A 21417-nucleotide genomic window follows, 5' to 3' on the forward strand; every position below is an offset into this window, starting at 1 on the left:
TCCAGGGCAGCACCTGTTTAAGCTCCTCCCCTCTGGGGGGCGCTACAGAGCAAACAACGCATTTTCAAAGCAAATTGTCTTTGAAAATGCGTCTATCTATCTATCAATCTGTTAAATGAATCTATAACGATGCATATATTTGATTAATAAAGCAATTAACAACAATTAACAATTAAATATAGCAGCTTAACTAAGGGCTGGTGATACAAGGCTTAGACTGCCGGGGACTTAGGACACACCGAGCTCCTCTCTCACGCTCTCGTTCTACCATAATTCACGTTTCATTAATGCACATGACTAATTCAGCTTCTTTCCGGGAGTTTTTTATGCTTTCTCCCCGAGTAGGTCTCCGAAGATCGTAGTTCCTACTGGACCCTGACACCTGCCGTGGCCCTGCTGACGCCTGCTGCTGCCATCATCATCATTATTATTATAAATCTTAATCATATTACTGTAATCATAAACCAACATTACCCTCTCCTAAAGTCCTTTGCTTTCCCTCCCCACAAGCTTCTGTGGATGGTGGTTCTATCTGATGGTGGTTCTATGATGGTGGTTCTATCTGATGGTGGTTCTATCTGATGGTGGTTCTGGTGGTTCTATGATGGTGGTTCTATCTGCTGGTGGTTCTATCTGATGGTGGTTCTATCTGATGGTGGTTCTGGTGGTTCTATGATGTGGTTCTATCTGATGGTGGTTCTGGTGGTTCTATGATGTGGTTCTATCTGATGGTGGTTCTGGTGGTTCTATGATGGTGGTTCTATCTGATGGTGGTGGCCCCTGCAGTGGTCCTGCTGTGTGCCTGGCTTGCTACTCACAGTTACTTGAATCATTTCTGTCATAGGAATTGCATGTATTATACATTGTTCATTCTGTACACATGGCATCCATTGTAGTCTGTCCATCCCGGGAGTGGGATCCCTCCTCTAAGGTTTCCCTTTTTTCCCTCTTGGAAGGGTTTTTTGGGGAGTTTTTCCTGTGCCGATGTGTGTGTTTCGGGTCAGGAGGATGTTGTATGTGTACAGACTGTAAAGCCCTCTGAGAAAAATTTGTACTTTGGGCTATACAAAATAAAATGAATTGAATTATCAAGAATCAACTGATATCTCCAGCTGTCAATCAGCCGAAACGTTAAGTTAACGCCTTACTTTTTCTCTCTGAAATGTAGAGGTGTGTGTGGTAAAGAATCAGATACACTGAATTTAAATACAGTCCTGTCCTGTGGGGGAACTACTGCTTAAGGGGAGACATTCCCCATTAACTCTCCAGGCTCCCTGGATTATGGCCGCAGTACCCAACGCAAGCCGGTAGAGGGCGTCGCGGAGCCCGGTAACCAATGAACCGCTCTCTCTCTCTCCTGACCCGCATTCACCCGAACTGTACAGGCGGGTGGGGGGGGAGGAGGAGACCGAGCACAGAGAGCTAATAAACCCGGCGGAGAGTTCCCCTCTTTGCAGACCGTGGCCATGGAGTCCCTCGCAGACACGGCGCTCCCGTCTCCTCGCTCCTGAGAGCCGACCTCGACGCCGGGAGAAGCGCCCGCCGCGCCGCTCGTGACGGTCAACCGGGTGGACTCGCTCGGACGCAGTTGTCTCGCGCCGCCCCCCCGCTCACGCGCTAAAGCGGCTGCTTTCTGGCGCTCGGGACTCGCGTTGACGGCGCGGGAGGACACTTCATGTCACAAGTCCCGTGTTGGTGAGTGCGTCGTTTTTGGTACAGCCGCGGCTTCTCCGCGGGGGTGGGAGGGACGTGGGAGGGGGGGAGGGGGGGGGAGTAACGTGAGCGTTGTCCTCATGTCAACCCCCACGCCTGCCGTGCCGTGCCGTACTGTACTGTACAGAGCTTGAACCTGTTCGGCGGCGCCCCCCCCTCCTCTTTTTGTATTGCTCTTTACATGTTGACACACCTGGCTCAGGTGAGGGCTTCTCTCTCTCTCCCCCCCCCCCCCCCCCCCTCGAGAAAAGTGCGCGGTTGAAGTGGGTAACTACGGGCCGACAACAAGCCCGTTAAACCGCCTGCGTACGGCGGGGCGCGGGGGACACTTCACTCGGGAGGAAGCGCGAAGGTGCAGGGACGTGGCTCCGTGCCAACGTGCAGGCAGCGCCCGGAGGCGCCTCGCTGCTGCGGGCGCTCCGCTGCTGTGACGTGTCGCGTGAGGTCCGACTGGGCCACATTCTGCATGAAAACACACCTTTATAAAAAGCGCAGCATGAAACGTGGGTCCCAGTTTGCATCTGCTTCCCACGGGCTGAGACTAGTGCATTATATTGTGTGCGTGTGTGGTTTAAACGTACAGTTAGGATACAAATGTATTTTGTTTTTTTTACATTTTCCAGGTTGAGGGCAGCGTCACCGTCTTCTGGTGTGGATCCATTCAGAGGAGGTTCTGCGACTGGTTTTGGGTCCAGATCGGCAGCTCTAGACCCCACAGCTTAAGGTAGGTGACCAACACGGCGGGGTGCATTTAGCGTCTGTCCACACTACGCTGAAAAGGATCCCATTTCATATGTATTCTTTTTGAGCAAATATAATGTTCCTCAATCTTCATATAAAACAATCCTGAGCGCATGTGGGCCTTTCATAGAAAAAAATGTCCACTGACGTAAACAGGAAGTGACCCCCCCCCCCCACTCATATAACCAGAACTACAGAATAAAATAAATAAAGTTTTCCCTAGAGCACCGAGTCCAGACCCACACACAATTACCCAGCAAGCACTGCTTGTTTACAAGCGTCTCCCCTAGTAACCCACTTATTATTTTTAATAGCTGCTTTTATTCGGGTTTTTTTTTAAGACCTTTCCTGAGATTTTTTAACAAGCCATGACATCTGATGCCAAGTATCAGGATTTCATGTAAAGATTTATTTTGCTTTAATGAATGGCAAACTAAAAAAGATACCGCACACGTTTGTTGGTATGTATGTACGTACAAAGCCATAATCTCCGCCTGCAGCCAGACGTGACCTCCTTTGACATCCGCTGCTAACACCTTTCAACCCAGGAGGGAGGAGGGGGGAGGGGCAGAAAGAGAAGCTGTCTCACACCCCCACCGTCACAGCCTGCCTCGGTCTGAGGTAAATAGGTTACATAACCGGGGCCGTGAAGCGTGCCCCCGAGCTCCCTCCGCTTCTTTAGCGTCATTTCATCGCCTCCCGCTGAGCCTTCGGGCTGCAGCCCGCGCCATCCACGTGGAAACCCTCCGTGCCAGAAGGCGAGCGGCGGCTCGCTAAAGGTTTCTGTGCTTTCCACAATGACAACAAAAATCACGCTGTTTTTGCCGCCCGTCCTCGAATGGGCCCTTATCAATTTTATAGTTGTTTTTTTAAGAATTTGTTTTTAGTTCTTTATTGAGTCTGCTTAGAGCCGGTGTGTCAAACTTCAGGTCATTCATCCCATATTTTGTCTCAAAAAAATGTATTTATTCAAGTTTCTCGGCAAAAACGCATTTTGCACAAAAAACATCTCCCTCGGCCGGGAAATTCTAGTATTTTCTCCTTATTAACGATTGACCAATCCATAAAACTGAAGGACGGTCGACAGATGAACCACTCACGACTGTAGATCTATACGTGACCCGATAAATGGAGGCAGAGACGAACTGTGCAGACCGATTGCATGCGTGATGAAGAACAGAGACCGAGAAACTAGCACCTGGATGATGTACGTGGTGCACATTTTACCTGTGTGTGTGTGTACCGAACAGGCAGTGAAGCTATTATGCACACGCACACACTTGCATGCGCCTTGGGGCTCTTTCGCTCTGCTTCAGAATATTCTGTTCTACAATTAATGGAAAACACTGTGTCCCTTCACAGAATTAGACATGAATAAGCCAGGAAAGGACTTCTAAAGAAGGTCTTGAGTCGGGTGTAACAGTATTGTTTCAAGTCCATGACGTTGCAGACATGACACGCACGCACATAAATATGTATATATTTATTAGGTCCACCTTGCTAGTAAAAGTTTGGAGCCTCCTTTGCCTTCAGAACTGCATTACTTCTTTGTGGTTACTTTCAACCTCAGGGATTTGCACATCTATGACGCAAATCTTCCACCACGTCCCAAAGGTGCTGTAGTGGGTTGAGATGTGGAGACTGTGGAGGAGAACAGGGAACTCATTGTCATGTTCCAGAATTGCATTATTCTGCTGGTAGCCATCAGAAGACGGGGAGACCAAAGTGGTCCAAGGACACGTCCCTCACAAGCCAGGAAGGATCCTTTCATGTTTATGCCAAATTCTGACCCGACCACCTGAATGTTGCAGCTGAAATGGAGGCTCATCAGACCAGGCAACGTTTCTCCAAACCTTCTGTTGTAGTCTCAGTTTCCTGTTGTTGGCCGACAGGAGGGGCCCCCGGTGTGGTTTTCTGCTGCTGTGGTCCGTGTTCCTCAAGGTCCCAGAGATGCTACTCTGCACTGCTTGGTTGTAACGAGTGCTTATTTCAGTTACTGTTGCTTTTCTATCATCTCCAACCAGTCTGCCCATTGTGACCTCTCACATCAACAAGGCATTCCTGTCCACACAACTGCTGCTCACTGGATAGTTTATCTTTGTGGGACGTTTCTCTGTAAACTCAGGTGGTTCTGCGTGAGAATCCCAGTAGACCAGCAGTTGCACTGGCACCAACATGCGCGCCACGTTCAAAGTCACTTGAATCCCCTTTTCCTTAGGCAAGTTGTCTCGACCGCGTCTACATGTCTGAATGCGTTGACGTGTGATTGGCTGATAAGCAATTGGTCTTAACAAGCAAAAAAAAAAACGGTGTACCTACTAAAGAGGCCAGTGAGTGTAGTTAGTAGCTTGGTGCACTTCAACCCAACGTCTTGTGTAACCACTGACCCGTCTCTTGTATCTGCTGCTGGGGAGTTTTGCCCACTCCTTCTTACAGACCCCCCCCTCCCCCCCTGTTATAATGGTTGGGTATACACTGCTCTTTCTTTAAAGTCACTCCTTGCTAGTTTTGCTGAACCCAGGTGAAGAACCACTGAGCCAGCTGAAGCCAACACTAGTGGAAAACCAGTCAAGGAGATCAAGATGTAGAAATTGGCCTCCAAATGCAAAACCGGCCCTGTTGGGGGGGGGGGGGGTGGTGGGGGTTGTCTCATCGTCACCGTTGTAATGCACCTGTTGTTAATTCCACCAATGCAACTGAAACTGAATAACAAGGTCATTATCAGAAGAGTGCAATTGAATTCCTGCAACAATAAGATTGTTCCTTTTGCTAAATGCTAGCTCGACAATAAGATGGGTCTATAAGATGAGAGGGAGACTGCAAAAGGTAATATAATGAAGGCGTCAGTGTTCCTCTCGGCCCCTAAGTAGTAGTTTCCTACTAAAACATTTAGTGCTGCGCACCACAGCAGGATCCTCTGCATCCTTCATTAGCGCGGCATAGAGAGCATAAGATGAAGCGGATTCTCTCTCACTCTTAGACTTCAGATATTACGGATGTGGAACACTACTGAGAGGTCTATCTTGGTAAACATAAACCTTTCTACCATTTGTATTGAAGCCATGGTAGTTGGTGCCATTCCTTTCAGCTTTTAAATTTGCTGCTAGAAGAAAACAAAGTAATTCATCTTTATTTTTTGTGATTTCTTACCGCTGACAAAAGCTGCAAGTTTGATAGTTTTTTATAAATAGAAGAACAAAAGGGAAATAATTGCTATCCATTTATCTTCTATGTGACGATGCAAAATTCAATTCAATTCATTTTATTTTGTATAGCCCACAATCGCAAATTACAAATTTGCCTCAGAGGGCTTTACAGTCAGTACACATACATTACATTACATGTCATTTAGCTGACGCTTTTATCCAAAGCGACGTACAATAAGTGCATTCAACCATAGGGTACAAACTCAGAAGAACAAGAAACAAGAAAGTGCAAATTCCTCAAATAAGCCAATTTACAATTTGCTATAGATGAGTGACGTTACAAGTACAATTTAAGTGCTACAATTTGTTAGTCTTTAGTGGAGGTAGAGTCTGAAGAGGTGTGTCTTTAGTTTGCGGCGGAAGATGTGAAGGCTCTCTGCGGTCCTCTGTCCCAAAACTCACCATCGGCACAGAAAAAACTCCCCAAAATGAAAAAAAACCTTCCAAGAGGGAAAAAAAGGGAAGATCACACACACTATTGCAAATATAAATAAAGTATCATCACGTACATGCGCCTGAGCCACAAACAGGATTTTCAAATGAGCTCCAACCTTGAGAGAATGCTACATCGAATCGGGGTGCTTCCATGCATTTAAATGGCGGGCTTTGGCCCAATCATTAGTGTGTTGTGTGCAATGTTAGTTGTGTGCGATGTGCTGTGGCGCACTTGGTTCAGTCCATTGGGCCACAACAGGGGGGTGGGGGGGGCATGCTGTTAAGGCTCTCCGGCCTGACAAGATGTCGCACCGCCAGAGGAACTCTCAACCCCAAAGAAACCTGAGGTAAACTAGACCTGTTGACTTCACTAAAGCCTCGATTTAAACCCCCCCCCACTGCTGATCACCGTCTCCCTGCATCCAACATTGGATCTGTTTGATGATGAAGGTGCAGGAGGGCGACGGCTCTGTGCCCCTCCCTTCGATCTTTGTTGCGGCGCGTTCCCTTTTGAGTCGAACCTCTCGAGGGGGCTGGTGTTGTTTCAGCGGATAAAAGGGAAGATGAAGAAAAAAAAAAATCCCTCGCCTCGGAGGGATGGGAGACTTTATAACAAGCTCTCACACCTCCAGGGGGGATTCTCTCCCTCACACATACACAAATGTTCTCACAGAGCACACGCAGAATATTGCTGTAGTACAACACACACACATGAACCCGGTGTCCTACAGAGTGTGACGTCCACAACAGGAAGTGGTCCGGATATTGCATTAAAGGGACGTACTCGCCCCCCTGCAGGGAGGTTGAGGCCCTTTTGCTCCTCTCCTCTGTAAAGGGGGGGGGGTCAGCTCCTGCTGGCATCCCGCTGTCGTCAACATCAGAGAGCAGTTGTTGGGGGGGGAGGAGAGGGGGGGGAATCAATAGAAGGAGACTGAAACAAGGGAGACAGTGCAGGTCCGGTTCAAGACGTCAATCCACAGAGTTGCTGCTCCCGTCAAACCAGAGAGCGTTTACGCTGAGCGAGGATGCAGTTGTGTCGATGATAATATTTTAGTTTTGCTTCCAGAGGTGAACCCTGCTGCGTCATAATGAGCCACAGTGACGATAGAATATCACACTGGAATGTTGTTCCAGGGCTATTTTTTGCGCCTTTGGTCGGATGCCCGTTTCTAACTCTGTATCCCGCATTTTAAAAAGCTCAACCGAGCTACGTTCTACGTGATATTTAGCATGTCTCCGTTGTTCCCGCCCATCTTGAAAGTGGTTTCGTCTACAGCTGGATAATGGCCTCATTCTTTTTTTCTGAATGCTGGAGGGTTTTCTGACGAAGAGAGGGGGGGCGGGGGGGGGGGAGCCTGCGGCGGCGGCGGGGACATGTATGTGGAAGTGGCAGCAGCTCAGACCAGACCCTCCATGGGGGGTAACTGGAGTGGAAATAACAGGCCGCCCGACGGTGGAGGTCGGCTTCAGGTCAGCGCGACGTCGGTTTAGTGACTAATGCGCTCTCTTTTTACTCGTCCTGGTTCAGCGTCGATCCATCTGCTCACGCCGCATCAATTACACCCGCCGTTTTCACCAGTGTGGCAGATTTAGTGCGCGCCCAGTCTGCACCTCGGCCTCGCCGGGGTCAAAGGCGGCCGCCGCGAAGTTTAGTGTCCAGTCGAGTTGTGATATTCTCCTCCGTTTAAGAGCCGTGTGATCTGAGGCGCAGTAAACCCCCTCGTACCCCCCCCCCCCCCCCACACACACACACACACCTTTTTAACCTTAACTAAATCAGCTTACGCTGTATAACACACACACACATATAGAGCTGGGCTGCATATTCTCCATCTTCGAGTGATTTAATACAGAATAATGACGCTGAAAGAGCGGGTGTCTCCTGGTGACTTTAGTGATAATGAGGGAGGATCAATAGGCAGCTGGCCCAGCTTTAAATAGCTTTCTTTATTGACTGAAAATGTATTGATTGGGTGAGGGATTTCTTTTTAAATATTTATTTCTACTTCAATGCCTGGAAAAAAAAAGGAATCTTAGCAGTTTTGTTATTGTTTCAGATCTTTCAGACCGGCGCGAGGACATTTCCATTTCAAATGACCCGCGCTGCCATCAGATGTTTGTGTTGACGAGCGAGACCGGCCTCCATCTCCACAGCACCAGGTTGGTTCATCTTCAAAGTGCCATCGCATGCCACGGAACTCGGCAGCCGCTGTCGACTAAGTGTAGTAGCTGCTTTGCCCAGAAAAATAGGAATAAACCTTAAGTGATAATGAGAAGAAGCGGGAGAGCGCGAACAAGCCAAACCATCGGCTGGACCGCTGATCTCCTCCGTCAACAGCGGTGAAAAGTTGGTCGGGTATCGGTCAGAAAAAAGTAATAATGATCAAACTTCACCTCTTCAGTTGTCTCAGCAGAAACTATAATCGCCCCGTCTCTATTAGCACGGTAACCCTACTTACAGATAGCGATGAAGGAATACTGCTGCTGTAAGACAAAACAAAGGCAGACTTGGTCACGTAATTCATAATATCACACGATGCAGCTAAGTGTGGGCTTTTTGATCATCTTAGCCTCACAGGAGATTGTGTTACGTTGTGTGAGTACATGTCTGTGTATGTTTGTGAGCAGCTTGATTTATTTTATTTATAAAGAATGGCGTGCAAACAAACCCGTCTGTGTTGCATGCGACGTGCGAGTGAGAAACCGGTCGGCTGCTCTGTGATGCGTTGCAGCGGTGGTCGTCGGCGCGGACTCACCTAACCGAGACGAGTCAGTTTATCCCACTTTATAAAATATATGAATAAGCCTGCAGGGCTCAAAGCAGGAACAAGATTAAGGGGTTGTTCTTCAGCAGCAGCAGACAGGAGAGGCCCGTTGGCTCTCCAGCAGAGAAGGTCTTCTAATTAGATACCGGGACGTCTGCTCGTTGCCCTTTTCACGTATTTTTGAAGTATGATGACAATGCTGTCTGATTAGTCCAGAGATGCACCCGAGGGGGCCTCTGCTCTCCAGCGAGGGGATTGATGTGTTTCATCTGATCATTCCGCGAGAGAGCCATAAAAAAAAACGCCGATTTCATTTCTGTCCGTCCACCTTCTGACAAAAACACGTCAACGGCTCTCGGGCAAATTGGAACAAATTAATTACACTTCTGCTTCCACGAGGCTAACTGCGTCTCCCGTGGCGCCGCCACCGCCCTCGGTTTCACTTTGTGCTCAGCGCTAATTAGCGGCGGTGGCCGGCTAACGAGCAAAGCCGAGGTCGCGGTGAGCGCCGGTTGGACAAATGATCTTAGCTCAAATGCATTTAGCTCAAATGCTAACAGCGTAGGTGTTGTGTCTCTTGACCTTGGTACGTGAGCGTCACATGCTCATTTGAAATTCTTTGTCCATACAGTCAGTGGAATCGCAGCGGTTATGGTGTTTTGATTATATTGTATTACTGCTATTTATAACTGTGTTGATCTTTGCTGCTGTAATCCTAATCCTAATTAAGGATTATCTTATTGTATGTTAGCTAGAAGAAGCTTATCATTCAGCAGCATAATAGTCAGAATGTTGCACGCTTTGAAATCTTTTGCATTAATTCCACTTGTGTCATAACCATTTCTGTGTGGTATCAGTTATTAGATGAACTGAAAAGAAAAACATGAGTGCTCCATTGTTGTTGTCGTTGGTGTTTAAACCAAGAATCTCTGGCTGCTCCTCCCTGTTTCTCTGAGCTCAGTCAGTTGGCATTTTATTCTTATGGCATCATGATTTATGGCGATGCACCTTCTGTAACAGGGCTATACTAATCCCATATTCTATCCAACTGAAACATGATGGGGCTGTGCTGGTGGTGTGTGTTTTGTGTGTTTACCCATAGTGTCAACGCTCGAGGTGCTTTCCTTTTTTAGTATCGGTCTTTGATGTATTATATGACGCCCACAGCCTGTAAGCACCGTCCCGTCCGACAGGGTGTGAGCTGTTGGGAAACGCTCCCCCAAGCACCTGTTATTATTACTGCTCCCAAAACGCTTAAATACAAAGAGCATTTCCACATGTCACAGCCAGTGTTTGAACGGAATCCTTCCGTTTGTCTTAATTCTCTTCAAGCATGTTTCGTTTTCGAATATGTTCCAATAAACAATAACGTGTATGTTGAGTTATTCTATGAAGCATCCTGGTTCTCACCCCTCCTGTGTGTGTGTGTGTGTGTGTGTGTGTGCGTGCAGACTGCCTCTCCTGCTGCTTGAGAAATGCACACACACGGCTAACGGTTGCGCGGCCTTGTTGCTCCCCGCTGGGCGGCTGTTGGCAAAACTAAGCACGCAGATTAGCAGCAGCGGCGCGAGTCGCCGATAGCCGCGCTCGACATATTGCGGCACGACGGTGGTTCTAATTTGGTTTGAATTAACCCGACCCCCCCCCCCCCCCCTCCCCCGACTCCCCTTTTCACCCTTGTGGGTTCCCCTTGATAGGAAATTTACGACGCACGCTGGGCTCATCCCGCGGCTCCTGTTCGCATGCCAATCGGACCCGAATGCGTGCGAGCATCCCAGGGCGGGGCGGCGGCTCGTATCTGGGCCCATCTGAGGGCGTCTCTGCAGTCCTTTCGTCTCGCCGATTGGTCAAGGCGTCTTTTTTTTCTTCTTTTCCAGTTTATGTCAGTTTATGTCCAGATTCCTGCTGCTGGTGAAGCGTAGCCCACGCCGCTAACTTCAGACGCAGCCTGGTTTATTTCTAAAACCTGTTCATATGCGACCAGATGTTGCATTCATGCGCTGTGAGCTAAAATGCCTTCTTACCCCGTTGGGCGCTCAACTCTTTCACAGCCGCTGAACACCGACTGTAAAAGGCTGCCGACTCTCCCCTTCCTCTTAAATTCCTTTTTTAAATGCTGCATCAATCATTTTTGGCCTGCGAGATCAACGCGGAACACGCGGGGACACAGAAATGCATTAACCCACATCGAATCCCGAGTGGGCGTGTGATCGGTTCTGCATCGACTTTTGATCTCATCCGTCTCTCTCTCTGGTTCGCAGAAATTCGAGGGCTCGATCACTCAGACGCCGTGACGAACTATCAGCCTAAAGGTTGCGGACAATGTATTCATTCCGCAGCCATTCAAAATGAGCACTTGTTCCCTAATGGCCGCACTAATTAGCTGCACGTCGGGCAATTTGTCCTTCTCCAAAGTGTGGGGGAGAGTGGGTTGTCCCCTTTGGCCTTTGGTAAAAGAAAAAAAGAAAACGACACTAAGCGGTTATAGTGGAGGCCATGGAGCAGGGCGAGAGGGATGGTGGCCTTGCAGGTCCATTCTCTAGCATCGTCCACGCCGCCCCAAACCACACTTAATTATCAACAACGGCCTCTAATGGCCCGCTAATGGAGGCCCCTCCTCTTCAACTCTGACTGCCCCCTCTGCCCCCCCCCCCCCCCCTCCTCGCCGCTCTGTTGTTCTGTCCCTATTTGCATTCTTCTGAAGGTCTTTCTCTGAACACACACTAGAATGTCCAATCACCGAGAGCCCGTAGAAGACAACCGTGTCCCTCTCCTGCACGATGTATTGCTCAGAGCTGCAGCGGGTAACTCTCATGAAAAGGACTTTTTGTAACGCTCGCTTGCTTAAACTGTCGCCAAATCCCGACGGTAGAGCATGAGACGGATAATCTGTGAAGTTCCTCCAGGCTGCTTTTACTGCCCCTAGTGGCGTTTGAGAGATTCTACCGCGGCACAAGACAATCGGGCAAGAGTCTCCGACATAGCAGTCAATCCCAAGTATCAAATTCTAATCCACAGTCTGCTGCTGTGTGATTTTTGAGGAACGTGCTCTAGTGAAGGCGGGTTTGTCCCATACACTTCTCCAAACGCCGTAAAAGCCCTTTAGTGCAGCCGAGCAAACAGCGGCAGCAAAGCTGCTCATATTCCAATGTAAATCTCGTTGACGTTATGCTTTTCAATTTGACGTTTTGCATTTTATTTGTTTGTTATGTAGTTATTGAGCTGATTTAGGTCTCACAGAGCACAACGGGACTAAAATGAACAGAAACACTTTTTTGTTTTCCACGCCAGGGTGATTTTTGGTTGAGTCACTCACATGAGCTCCTTTTATAGCCCCTTTTAGCGTGATAAAAGGAGAGTGATCCAATGGGAGAATTCTAAGTGTTTGATTTATTTTCAGCCTCGTTCCCTCACAGGACGAAAGCGGCGGGGGACGCTCCCGGGCCCGAGGGCGCCGTCTTCATTCACACTGAATCCGTCTCCAGCAGGCGTTGTACGCCTTAGTACTAATAAGATTGATACCACAATACGATATTTGTGTTTTAGTTTATTTAATTAAAGTTCTACGGGAAAGGTAACCTCATATGGAAATGGAACCTTTGGAGACTTTCCAGTCGGCTCGGGGAAACACTGCTCTGTTCACGTTGGTTTGTGTGAAACATGTGTGCACAGCTGTCCACCATTCGGGACATTTACCTCACCGCCCAAATCAAAGCAGATATCATCCGCTGCCTCCGTGTCTTTTTTTTTTTCTTTGGTTACACAACTGTGCCAATTCCACCCCTTCTGTCCGCGCCCATCATGTCATTGTCCGCTCCGTTTGGCCGAGGCGTGATTGGGAAGCCGCTTTGGCGACTCTGACGGCAAACACTCCGGCTCATTTAATGAAGCGGCGGTTTTTGGTGGTCCGCTGTTGTGTCCCGGGCCTCATTTACAAACCCACAAGGTTTCTGGAGATCTGGCGCGAGGCCCACACGAGGGAGACAAGCGAACCCCTTGTTCCCAACGCCGCGCTGGCTCTCCCGAGCGCGTCTCCCCGTTGCGCTCGGCGCTGCCTGATCGCAGCCACTCCGGGCCGACAGCTGACCGGGGCGTGAACTCTTCGACTGGTCGAGTCAAAGGTGCCTTGGCAGCGCTGCTGCCATGACCCAATTTGAGCCGTCGGAGGCCGTTTCGTTTCATGTCAGACGAAGTGGCCGTGACAATGTTGGGTCGGGATGTCCCAGGCCCATCCCTGTTGGATTGGAGCCACTTTGTTATGGCTCATTGGCCCGGAATTATTATGTGTGTGTCTTGGCATGTCTTGTATGATCCACTTCACGCTTGGTGGAGGCGTTTCTGGGAGCGCGAGAACAAGCAGCCACGAAGGTGGTGCGATCTGAACTTTAGATAAACAGCCAAATACCGGAATGCAGATGCATCTGCATTTAGGCGTCAGTAGTGGTTCTGATGGGTGGTTTCTCTATGGCACATGTTCTTTCTGCAGCTGAAACAAATACATTTATCGTGACTCCTTACATTTGTCTGCATTTGGCCCATGAAGTCCTCGGCTTCAGGGCGAGCGCCGTCGTTTAACACGACGAGCTTCAACTTGAAGAGGTTCAGTAAGATGTCATCCAAGATCCAAGAAGCGTCGCGGTGAACAAAGCCTGGAGCTGATAGAGAGGCCGGTTTCCTGGTATTGTTCACCCACTAATCAGCTTCTCCTCTTGTCTTTATGTTTGTCCACGTCTCTCCGTCTCAACATTACATCTCCCTTCATCCTTTAAGCTGTCTCCTTAACCACGTCCTCTCTGGCTCTCATGCAGGATGTGTGTGTGTGTGTGTGTGTGTGTGTTGCTCAAACAGAGTTGTTGAGCCTCTTAATGCTTGGAAAGCAGAGTGGTACTTTCTTCCCTTTTTTTTCCGCCTTCCATTTTTAAAAGACTGCAAAGGGTCCAGTTTTTGTGACTTTTGTACGGTTGCTATGCAACTGCAGGAAGACTGTTTCCCAGTGAATCCATATACATAGCTTTTCACACCTCCACTCGCCTCTCCCCTCCGCAGTACCCCTCTCCTTCCTCCGCCCCACAACATGCCCTCCTCCCTCTGTCCTGGTCTTGGCCCAGCTGCTTGCAAGGCTTACGGCATCCAAGGTCACCCACACTGCGCTCTAATTCTGACAAGTGGGCCGCCCTGTGTGTGTGTGTGTGTGTGAATTCTGCACCGTATAAATTGAGCGTGCCCCCCACCCACACACAAGCTGTGTCCACAGATGTGAATAACGGCTCCAGTATGTGTTCTTTTGACACAAGCGAATGTCCTCAATCCCTAATTGCACTTTTCTATAAACCAGCTCTATGGTATCTATGGTATATATGTGTGTGTGTGTGTGTGTGTGTGTCTGTGTGTGTGTGTGTGTGTGTGTGTCCTTGCGTGGCCTGCTTGTGTAACCTTCTGAGTCAGTGTCCCCTGTCTCCGGCCTGCACACTGGAGCGGCTCCATAGTAGCTGCAGTCACTTGACGAATGAACAAGCTTTTAATTTATTCAACAACAATATGCAAATGAAACGCAACGCTCATAAACGCGTGTGTACATATTTAAATGTGAGTAATTGGTTGTTGGAATTCAATCGTACTATAATAACTTATTGACATTCGAGAGGGACGATACATTAAACACGCGGGGATTCCAATAATTATTGTATATAAATAAATACAGACTTTAACTGATCTCTTACAGTATTGTGTTATGGTTTATGGTGCATGTGTTAGTGTAATGGCACCACTTCCTACTCACGTCCTTTATGAAAGGCTTAATAATACGCATTGCTTAATGATTAATTGCTTAGAGTGATGTTGCAAACAATGAAATTCACGTCGAGAGCGATGGGTAAGAACTTCAGCCCCTCTAAAGTAATTAATATTTATATATATATTTTTTACAACATCACAGGCCTCGAGTTGTTGATAAGCTGTTGCCGGATTTGAATCAATTAGCCATTTGTCCCGATGCTCTGCGCTCCGTGTCCCCGTCCTGTGTCATTTTGCCCCCCTGCAGGGAAGCGACGCCTCTATCTGCACCTCGCCGTGCGCCCATCCATCATCCCCACGCCCAGTGCGGCTCAGGTCCCGCTGACTCAGCGTCCGCTCTGCTGTCTGGCCGCATATTCCTACGGCGCTAACAAGTTCATTCCATCTTTATTATCTGGTCAGTGTGTGTGTGTGTCGAGCAGACGCTCTCCGCTCTTCTTCCCTCTCTGAATTTCTTCCCCGATGTTTCGCCTACTGCGGCTTTTCCTTCCACTGAGTCTCTTCTCTCACGTGAAGATGCCGTTTGTTTTTCCACCCTTGATGTAATTTGAGTGAGGACAGAACAAACCGCCGGGACACGCCTGCGAACTCGTTAGCGATGACAATTTAGGATTGAGATAATTTGTCTCTTTGCAATTTGAGCTCCCGCTCCCGAGTGGCAAAGGAAAAGAAATATCAATCAATGCTTATTTTTCAGTCGCAGCGTAGAACAAATTGGAAAGAAATTGTGACCATTATCACAATTCGTAATAGTTGGTACTGGTCTGATACATTTCTACATAATTGGCTGTCTTGGTGGCGCTGCATGTTTTGCAAAACTAGTCGACAACTTGTGGAATTTAGTAGATCTTCACAACAACAACGTGCGTGCGTGCGTGCGTGCGTGCGTGCGTGCGTGCGTGTGTGTGTGTGGGGCGCAAAACAAATGAATTCATTATGAATGTGGATTTCTTTCCTTCTCCCAATTAAGCTGAGCATGTGCCCCAGAGCAGACGGCACGCTGCCTCCCGCCCACTGCTGGGGAGTCCCACGGAACGGCTGTTTGTTCCTCATTTCAATCCGCTGAATCCGCTCTCATTAACACTCTTATTTTGTGTTGTGTTTTTTGCACGCGGCTCACAGATCGAGACCCACAACCGTCGCGCCGCTCGGTTTGCAGGCTGCGAGCGCCCAGCTGCTCAGTTCAAGCCCTGCATAATGCTCTGATGTGTTGTTTTAATACGTTTTTCCGCGGGCTTTATTGACCTAAAGGCAGGTGTAATATTAAAGATCACCTAAGATGTTACTTGTCTTTATGTCTCCCCTCCAGCGACGGCTCGATAACCAGGTACTGTAGGATTGCCTTCACTGGATTTCTTTAGATCCGGCTCAATTGTCCAGCTGGTCAAAGGTTACCGTAAGCTGACAAAACACATTGTTGGCCCTAGCAAAATCCATATGCTAATGCTAATTATTATAAATAAAACGGGGTCGCGGATGTTGGCGGAGGATAACAAACGTGACAAAGTACTTTTAGTTTCTCACGGCTCCTTTTTAGAAAGTGTCGCACATCTTCTGCACCCATAGTCCATAGTTGTCGAAACCAGTTAATATTCCGCCGTGACAGTGGGAATGTTTTCGGCGACTCTCAGGCTGAGCTTTCTGCACACGGCACGCAGAGGCCGCTGCTCGAGTAAGACCTGGTTAGACACAAAGAAACAAACAAAGAAACCGGTCTGATGGAACCAATCGATACGATGAAGATGAAATAACAAAATAAATGTAATGATATATTTCATGAAATCATTTGGTAAACTAAACTTGTCCCTTTAGGAGTGATGTAAAAGATGACTGAGCCTTATCGCCTTCCAAATTCGAGGGGCTCTGATGGCAAAAGCCCCTCCAGCTCTCAGGCCCCACTGTGGAAGCGGCTCACTGATGCTGTGGAATTCGCCGGGCGGATGAACTCACGGCTCGTTTAGCGTCTGCGGCGCTCTCGCTCATTTCTCCTCAGGGTATTTCGTCGCGGGGACAATTCTTTGAGTTTGTGGATCAGTTAAGTCTGAGCCTCGGCTTCCTTCCTTTCCTGTCATCAATCTGTCCGCCATAATGACATTTGCTAATCTGAATACTCGCGAGCTTGAAAGCACTCGCACCAGCGAAGCCTCCGAGGCACACGCGTGTATTATTCTCTGCCTGTTTGCGTGTAATCTTCTCTCACACACGGTCATTGTACCTGTTTCCCTCATAGTAGTTTGTGTCTCATACAACACCAGCGTCAGGATTACAGGATTAACATTGGATTATGTTTGAAAAAAACGTACTCTGCGCCGGTGTAAAATTAAATAATACTTGCAAGTAAGAGACAGAATTGACACATTCACATTCGTCGAGGTTACTCAGAGGTTTTCTTCTTGCTGAAATATATAGAAGGAAGATAAACCTACTAAAGCAGCTGGGGGGGGGGGGGGGGGTGGGGGGTCTCTGGGCAAAACCCAGGTGCTGGTAATCGACCCTGGATGTAGACGATCAACTAGGCACCGCGAGATTAACTGATCATTGACGCACAAACATCTTCCCATCATTTGAGCCACTACGCAACGTGTCTCTGTGTGAGGGAGCACAGACTTCCTGACGACTGACTGACGTCAAACGCCACTGCGACCGATACGGTCGGGTATTCCGGCATTTTTATTGTGGTTTCCTGGTCGACGCTGCGTTTCGATCCCCTTCAGATGAAGAGGGGGGAGGGACACGTCCTGACACACACACACACACACACACACACACACACACACAGCAGAGAGATGTTGTGTGTCATCACACGGTGTTGTTAAACAGGCTCGGTCGCATTCAGGGTGTCATGTTTGCCGATCTCGCCGTTTCGCCCTGTAGTTCCGCGTGCGCCGCGCGGCGGTTCCACAGCTGTGGCTCCACATCACTCCACTAACAAGCATGTGATCCTCATTTCACAGCCCAGTTACTAACCACGTTAAAAGAGAAGGCATGGATGCAAGTGGAACATCAACAGCAGTGAAAGTCATTTTCAATTACATCTTGTGTTTTTCTGATTTTGGGAGCAGATGTGCTTCTCGCCGTAGTGAAAGCCACGTTTCCTTTTTTTTTGCAGCCTATTCATTTTGTTGTGTGTCCTTTTCCCCCCCCGACTTTGTTAAATCAGAAAAGGTAGAAATCCTTATCGTTTTTTCTTTTTTAATTACTACCTTCAGCTTGTGTGTCGCGCTCCCATCGGCCGCGGCTCGCCAACAGCTTCTCTGGGCGACGAGCAAACTGCAACCGACCAACGTTTTTATGATGCTTCCACGCCGCCGGAGGTGTCCCGTCTGTCTCAAGAAGGCCTTTCGTCAAAGCGCGGTGTTACGTCCACCTGGACTCAAGGAACGGATACGGAAACGAACCGACACAAAACACGTTTTAGGCCTCATCTCCAAACACTTTTGCTTGTTTTATTTTCACAATGTGGAGAGAATGTTTATATCATAAAAAATAATCGTCCAAATGCCTCGATTGGTGTTGCGATGCATCGTTAGGTTACAAAATATTTACACTAGGAGATTTTTTGTCCTGTGGGCAGCTGGAACGGTCAGAGGAGAAGATCTCTTTACTTGCAACCCGGAAAGTACAATACTAACAACTTATTGTAATATCCAGATATATATACATCCATATTATACTCCCCCATAATTTGACCCAGACAACAGACAACAATGAAGCGTTGACACCGATGTTGATGCAACTGCTTAATTGGCTGGTTGGCGGAGGCGTAATCCTGGTTCAGCCCAGCATCATCGATTTAGAGTGATGTTGAGCCGATTAGGAAGACTGTCACTTACTCACACACAAAGATCCACTTGGCAGACGCACAGTTGCTGCTGCAGAGTGCAGGCGGGTTGGTGGCTGTTTTCTCTGCTCAGAATTCCGTCCAAAATTGTTGAAAAATAGATACAAGGTGAAACGGAAAAAAATTGCCCGTGATCCGAGCACCGTGTGACCTCATCGCTACCTGCTGGAGACAGAGCTTCAGCCAGGAGACCACACGCACACACACACACACACACACACATGCACGCATCTGTTGCAGGCCAGTGTGCCAGTCCCTGGTAGGAAAAGACACATCAGCAGCTGCACAGATGATGAAAAGAAAAAGGTTTATTGATGGCCGGAGGACATAAATATATAATATATATTTTTTTTCCTTTCTTTTTTGATTTCCTGCTTGGGGTCAAAGGTCGGGTTGAGATACAGAACAAAAGGTCATCAGGCACCTCACTTGGCAACCAGCCCTGGAACCCCCCCACTACCAAACTATCAGTATGCAGTGAGAATATGGAGAAGGGAAGAACATTTAAATTAAAGTAAAAGTAAAATGTATTTTCCCTGAGCAAATTTGATTAATTAAATACACAATAACTCATTTTTGGCGGCTTGTATTGCACTGTATGGTGACGTCAAATGTAAAAAATGATATAGGATGTATTTTATTGCTTGATTCAACGATGGAGTGCGTTGATTTAAAAAAAAAAAAGATATATTTTTTTGTGGCCTCGCCCTGTCACCCTGCGCCCCGTTCCTCCTGCTCATAGAATGATAAACCGTAAGATGAGTCGTGTCTTGCCGTTGTTTGCCTGGGAAGTGGTGTCCTTCCTCCAGTAGTTTCTTTGTTTTTGCCACGAATTAAAAGTGAAAGAAGGAGACTGTGGATAAGTGTGTGTACGTGGGAACCTCGACTAACCTCACTTCGGTTACCAAGGTGACACTGTGGTTGTACACCCCCCGATGGAATTTGATTGGCCTTTCCAACCAAAGTCAGATGGTAAGTGGTCTTTCAGGCCGGGGATGAATTACACTCGTACGAGACACGGGGCCGATGCCCGACACAGTTAACTTTACAAAACAACCCGTAAGAAACACGACACATTATGGATTGATCAAACATAAACAACACGCAGTGACCAGAGACACAACGTGGCCTCATAGGGACATGAAACTACCCCTATAGACACACAAAACAACCACTCGCTTGATGCATGATGATGGAGGCAAAGACAAAGAAAACCAGTCTGACCACCCAGCGGTAACATTTATAGAAACCGCCCCTGTTGGGTTTCAGTGAAGCACGCTGTGTCCAGTTCAATGTATTTAACGTATGCTGGGCGGAGCTCACAGGGTAAAGAGAGCTCGGCGCCCAATGGAAGCTATTCAGATGAACAGGCTGACTGAGAAACGGAGGACGGACCTCGATTCTGTTTGTGGTCTCCTTGTGTGTGTGTGTGTGTGTGCGTGTGTTTGTCTGTACAAGTAGTCACGCAAAGAGGTGTGTGTGTGTGTGTGTGTGTGTTTGTCTGACGGGACCAACCCAAGAGCAGCTCGCACAGAGGAAGTGTGAGTGTGTCTGTACATTCTGTGTGTTCAATGTGGGGAAACTAACAATAGATTCTCCCTCCCTGCCACTGATTTGCATACTGAGCAGGTACTGTAGCTTTTGTTGTAGCAGGATGAACTCGTTGCCCTGTTGTGTCACGTGACTTTGCTATGCTGCTTTATGGTGGTGAATCGCGCTTCTTACTTCTTACTTCCAGGGTGTTTGTTTTCTCTGACAACATGTCGGTGTCACGCGGGAAATCAGTCAGTGTGCACGTGATGACCAGGAGAACGTCCCTGGTCGACATTTGCTCCTGCACACAGTGCCCTGCCAACCCTAATGTGCTTTAACGCTGTATTCCTAATAACAGCAACTAGACTTGCATTTAAGTTATCGAAGACTCATCCAAAAAGCCTCCTCACTTCTGGTGGACTGAGGCCGTTGTTCCTCTGTAGAGATTTCTGCCGTGGTTGGACTGTATGAAATGCCGTTTTAGTCAAAATTAAATAAATACATAAATACATAAAATATACATTTGAAATACATCATGACATAAATAAATGAGGCAATAAATACATAAATATTAAATACATTTAATTATTTCATGGTACTTTTATTTCTCGGAGCCCACCGATGTCTTCCATTATATCAACACTCACGTCCCTTAGCCAGCCTTTTTTTGCACAAGGCTCTGTTGTCTGTTCTGAACGTTAGATGTAGCCACGCCCCCTGATTTGCATATAAGAACGTGAAATGAAAAACGGCATTATGAAATAAAAGTCTCTAGAAATGTAAAACGGCATTATGAAATAAAAGACTGGAAATTAAAAGTGGCATTATGAAATAAAAGTACCATGAAATAATAAAATGTATTTAATATTTATGTATTTATTGCCTCATTTATTTATTTCATGATGTATTTCAAATGCATATTTCATGTATTTATGTAGTTATTCAATTTAGACTAAAACCGCATTCCATAGGACCCTCTTTGAAGGAACATGAGGTGTCCCCGGTCAGACGGGACATGTGGTCCACTCCAGGTCGTCCTCTGTCTGCCCAGAGGCTCTCGTGGGCTTCGACACTTCATCCTACGCACTCTGAGCGAAGCCTCAAGATGCTTGAACTTTCCCTGCTGCTTGTTTGCACCGCGCTGTCAGACCGGGAGGTGTCCACTCGCTCTGGAAGCTTCTTACTCCAATGGTTGAAGTAGAAACTACACGATGTGCATGTCCATTTAATGTTACAAGGACCTCTACGCTGGTCTGACTATTATCTCCCAGGCGCCACATCATCACGGCGCCACAGAGCCTCTTTGAGACTCGGTCAGAGGGGATAATTGGGTCGTTAAAATGTGACTTTTAGACAGGATACTTGGATTCATTTCCTATCTGCTACAGAC

At 47.7% G+C, this 21417-nt stretch overlaps 1 protein-coding gene across 3 annotated transcripts in view; it reads left to right on the plus strand.

Annotated features, from left to right (window-relative positions):
- The first annotated feature begins 1345 nt into the window (after positions 1 to 1345).
- Positions 1346 to 21417, plus strand: part of LOC120827498 (thyroid hormone receptor alpha) — a 59646-nt gene continuing 39574 nt past the window's right edge. For 2 of the 3 annotated variants that reach the window (XM_040190431.2, XM_078084548.1), the window contains exons 1-3: positions 1375 to 1695; positions 2337 to 2437; positions 8153 to 8255. The gene's annotated coding sequence lies outside the window, so the exon portion shown is untranslated. Of the gene's footprint in view, positions 1696 to 2336; positions 2438 to 8152; positions 8256 to 21417 lie in introns of all 3 variants that reach the window. The other variant, XM_040190427.2, reaches the window with a different exon arrangement.

The sequence above is a fragment of the Gasterosteus aculeatus genome, chromosome 11, assembly GCF_964276395.1.
Source record: "Gasterosteus aculeatus chromosome 11, fGasAcu3.hap1.1, whole genome shotgun sequence".
In the NCBI taxonomy this organism is placed as follows: Eukaryota; Metazoa; Chordata; class Actinopteri; order Perciformes; family Gasterosteidae; genus Gasterosteus; species Gasterosteus aculeatus.